Raw genomic sequence first — 5,264 nt, 5'->3', positions numbered from 1 at the left:
AGCACAATAATGCACATCTCTACAGGCCCGAGTATCCACAGCACAGCTACGTACAGAGTTAATGCTGCACACAAATCTGGCTGACCTGGGAATAAGGCAGAGAGACCCCAATGCCAGGGATGTGTCACATACTGGGCTGCGTGCCCTTTATAACCCTGCCCACACCAAATGATTGGCAGCTCTGTATAATCCCACCCACACAAAATGATTGGTAGCTCTGTATAATCCCACCCACACAAAATGATTGGTAGCTCTGTATAACCCCGCTCACACCTTGGATTAGCAGCTGTGTACACTGTGCATAGGCAGACAGCTGCCAATCAGTGGTGGGGTTATGCACAACTCATGACTATGGAGGATACATGGCAGTCATCAATTGATAATCTCCTGCTGATAATACTGCAATTAGCTCTACAGTGACATAATTGGCATCAGCATTTCTGCCCCCACATCATGCTGCTCTCAGACTAGGTGGTCAAAAACCCGGTGGACAGATTCTCTTTAATGAACCTATTCAGACCGTTATATTGTGAAACCCTTGCTGCCTACAGAAGAGTAAAGCATCAGCCACCCTGTTCATACAGTGTAGTGTCCATTACATCAAGTAACATGGCAGGCACCGGCCCTGTGGCCCACCCACCCATAACTGAGGGGCTCAGGTCCCGTGGCCCACGCGCAACTGAGGGGCTCAGGTCCCGTGGCCCACGCGCAACTGAGGGGCTCAGGTCCCGTGGCCCACGCGCAACTGAGGGGCTCAGGTCCCGTGGCCCACGCGCAACTGAGGGGCTCAGGTCCCGTGGCCCACGCGCAACTGAGGGGCTCAGGTCCCGTGGCCCACGCGCAACTGAGGGGCTCAGGTCCCGTGGCCCACGCGCAACTGAGGGGCTCAGGTCCCGTGGCCCACGCGCAACTGAGGGGCTCAGGTCCCGTGGCCCACGCGCAACTGAGGGGCTCAGGTCCCGTGGCCCACGCGCAACTGAGGGGCTCAGGTCCCGTGGCCCACGCGCAACTGAGGGGCTCAGGTCCCGTGGCCCACGCGCAACTGAGGGGCTCAGGTCCCGTGGCCCACGCGCAACTGAGGGGCTCAGGTCCCGTGGCCCACGCGCAACTGAGGGGCTCAGGTCCCGTGGCCCACGCGCAACTGAGGGGCTCAGGTCCCGTGGCCCACGCGCAACTGAGGGGCTCAGGTCCCGTGGCCCACGCGCAACTGAGGGGCTCAGGTCCCGTGGCCCACGCGCAACTGAGGGGCACAGGACGCCATGCACAAGCACTGCATAATCCGCTGCACACTTTACATGACATTTTCCTCAGAAAACCCAGAAAAAAAAAAATCTTTGCTACCGTTCCCGTAGCCACATCGCCAGGTCAAGGATCCAGCAACCCTGTAAAGAGCCATAATGCAGAAATCTGAGCAATGCAAGGGCTTGTCTCTAAGGGGCCACGTGCAGACCACTAGCAGCGTCAACCAGCAAGAGGCGTCTGCTGGAAAGACCAAGATAAAACAGAAAACACATCAGCTCTCAGGAGAAGAGGGAAGCAGGAGGGTAAAGCAGCGGACCGCTTCATTCAGACTCATAATTGAACTGCCAATGGCCCCAATACTGCGGCACTCTGTTTGCCCCCTTGTCTATGTCGGCTCCTGCTCGCAGCATCCCAACCACAGCCAGAAGAGACACTAAACCATAGGTGAGGGTCCGAGAAAACTACGGATTACACACGAACCAGACGTGTGACTTGCGAGAAATATGCACCGGTGTACTTTACCAAAAGCCGGCAATTCATTTTGCGGTACAGTAAAATCACACTGACATGTTTAACCCCTTAATCCCATATGACGTACTATCCCGTCCATGTGCCCTGGGACTTAATTCCCAAGGACAGGATAGTACGTCATAGCGATCAGCGGCGCCCACGGGGTGAGTGCCGCTGATCGCGGCCAGGTGTCAGCCGATTATCACAGCTGACACCCGGCACAATGAGTCGGGCGGTCACGAACCGCTCCCGACACGTTAACCCTTTGCACACCGCAATCAAACACGATCGCGGTGTACCGGGGGTTAAAGGGAAGCATTGGCAGGGAGGGGGCTCCCTCCGTGCTTCCCTGAGCCCCCCACAGCAGCGCAATGTGCAGCGCTGCTGCGGGGGGCTCCTTCCCTGCAGGCCCCCGAATCCAAGATGGCGACGGGGACAGTGATGTCCCACCTGGGAAAATGTAATAAAGTTTAAAAAAAAGAAAAAAAAAAGTGTTAAAATAATTTAAAAAAAAAATAAAAAAAAAAAAAAAAAAAAATCGCCAAATAAATTAGAAAAAAAAAAAAAATATTCCCCCAATAAATTCATTTTTTGGAAATAAAAAATAAATAAAAGTACACATTTGGTATCGCCGCGTCCGTAACGACCTGCCCTATAAAACTGTCCCATTAGTTAACCCCTTTAGCGAACCCCTTAAAAAATAAAAAAAAACGAAGCAAAAAATGATTATCATACCGCCGAACAAAAAGTGCAATAACGCGCGATCAAAAAGACGCATATAAATATCCATGGTACCGCTGAAAACGTCATCTTGGCCCGCAAAAAACGAGCCGCCACACAGCATCATCAGCGAAAAAATAAAAAAGTTACAGCTCACAGAATAAAGCGATGCAAAAATAATTATTTTTTATATAAAATTGTTTTCATTTCATAAAACCGACAAAACATAAAAAACGACCTAAATGAGGTATCGCTGTAACCGTACTGACCCGAAGAATAAAACCGCTTTATCAATTTTACTGCACGCGGAACGGTGTAAACGCACCCCCCCAAAAGAAATTCATGAAACTCTGGTTTTTGTTCATTCTGCGTCCCAAAAATCAGAATAAAAAATGTCACATGCCCGAAAGTGGTACCAATAAAAAACGTCAACTCGTCCCGCAAAAAATAAGACCTCACATGACTCGGTGGGTCAAAATATGGAAAAATTATAGCTCTCAATATGTGGTGATGCAAAAACTATTTTTACAATAAAAAGCGTCTTTTAGTGTGCGACAGCCGCCAAACATAAAAACCGCCATAAATAGTAAATCAAACCCCCCGTTATCACCCCCTTAGTTAGCGAAAAATAATAAAATAAAAAAAATGTATTTATTTCCATTTTCCCATTAGGGTTAGGGCTGAGATTAGGGTTAGGGGTGTGTTGGGGGTTAGGGTTGGAGTTATAATTGGGGGGTTTCCACTGTTTGGGCACATCAGGTGCTCTCCAAATGCAACATGGCGTCTGATCTCAATTCCAGCCAATTCTGAGTTGAAAAAGTCAAATGGTGCTCCTTCCCTTCCCAGCTCTGCCATTCGTCCAAACAGTGTTTTACCCCCACATATTGGGTATCATCCTACTCAGGACAAATTGCAAAATAACTTTTGGGGTCCAATTTCTCCTGTTACCCTTAGGAAAATAAAAAATTGGGGGCAAAAATATCATTTTTGTGGAAAAAAATGATTTTTTTATTTTCACGCCCGGGAGTATAAACTTCTGTGAAGCACTTGGGGGTTCAAAGTGCTCACCTCACATCTAGATAAGTTCCGTGGGGGGGGGTCTAGTTTCCAAAATGGGGTCACTTTTGGGGAGTTTCAATAGTTTAGGTACATCAGGGGCTCTCCAAACGCACATGACACCCGCAGACCATTCCATCAAAGTCTGCAATCCAAAACGTCACTACTTCCCTTCCGATCCCCGACGTGTCCCATACAGTAGTTTTCTCCCACACATGGGGTATCAGTGTACTCAGGACAAATTGGACAACAACTTTTGGAGTCCAATTTCTTTTGGTACCCTTGGGAAAATAAAAAAATTGGCGACTAAAAGATCATGTTTGTGGAAAAAATACGATTTTTTTATTTTCACACCCGGGCGTTATAAACTTCTGTGAAGCACGGGAGGGGGTCAAAGTGCTCACCACACATCTAGATAAGTTCCTTGGGGGGTCTAGTTTCCAAAATGGTGTCATTTGTGTGGGGGGTTTCCACTGTTTTGGTACATCAGGGGCTTTCCAAATGCGACATGGTGTCCGATCTCAATTCCAGCCAAAAACGTCAAATGGCGCTGCTTCCCTTCCGAGCTCTGCCATGCGCCCAAAGAGTGGTTTACCCCCACATATGGGGTATCAGCGTACTCAGGACAAATTGCACAATAACTATTAGGGTCCTGTTACCCTTGGGAAAATAAAAATTGGGGGTGAAAAGATCATTTTTGTGGAAAAAATGATTTTTTAATTGTACCGCTGTACGTTATAAACTTCTGTGAAGCCCTTGTGGGTTCAAAGTTCTCACCACACATCTAGATAAGTTCCTTGGGGGGGTCTAGTTTCCAAAATGGGGTCACTTGTGGGGGGTTTTCACTGTTTAGGTATATCAGGGACTCTCCAAACGTGACATGGCGTCCGATCTGAATTCCAGCCAATTTTGCATTGAAAATGTCAAACGGCGCTCCTTCCCTTCTGAGGTCTGCCATGCGCCGAAACAGTGGTTCCCCCCCACATATCAGGTATCGGCGTACTCAGGACAAATTGCACAATAAATTTTGCAGTCCAATTTCTCCTGTTACCCTTGGTAAAATAAAAAAAAATTGAACCTGAAGTTTTTTTTTTTGTGAAAAAAAGTTAAATGTTCATATTTTTTTAAATATTCAAAAAATTCCTGTGACGCACCTAAAGGGTTAATACACTTCTTGAATGTGGTTTTGAGCACCTTGAGGGGTGCAGTTTTTAGAATGGTGTCACTTTTGGGTATTTTCTATCGTATAGACCCCTCAAAGTGGCTTGAAATGTGATGTGGTCCCTAAAAATAAAATCGCTGGTCAATTTTTAACCCTTATAACTTCCTAACAAAAAAATTTTGGTTCCAAAATTGCGCTGATGTAAAGTAAACATGTGGGAAATGTTACTTATTAAGGTTTTTGTGTGCCATATCTCTGTGATTTAAGGGCATAAAAATTCAAAGTTGGAAAATTGCGAAATTTTCAAAATTTTCGCCAAATTTCCGTTTTTTTTCACAAATAAACGCAAGTTATTTGAATGAAATTTTACCACTAACATGAAGTACAATATGTCACGAGAAAACAATGTCAGAGTCACCGGGATCCATGGAAGCGTTCCAGAGTTATGACCTCATAAAGAGACAGTGGTCAGAATTGTAAAAATTGGCCCGGTCATGAACGTGCACACCACCCTTGGGGCTTAAGGGGTTAACAAAGAATAGATATAAACACATAAAACACATTATTATATATT

The sequence above is a fragment of the Dendrobates tinctorius genome, unplaced genomic scaffold (assembly GCF_039654945.1).
Source record: "Dendrobates tinctorius isolate UK_male_01 unplaced genomic scaffold, ASM3965494v1 ptg000455l, whole genome shotgun sequence".
Classification (NCBI taxonomy): Eukaryota; Metazoa; Chordata; class Amphibia; order Anura; family Dendrobatidae; genus Dendrobates; species Dendrobates tinctorius.
The sequence above is the reverse complement of the archived record's forward strand: the minus strand, read 5'-3'. Positions refer to the sequence as shown.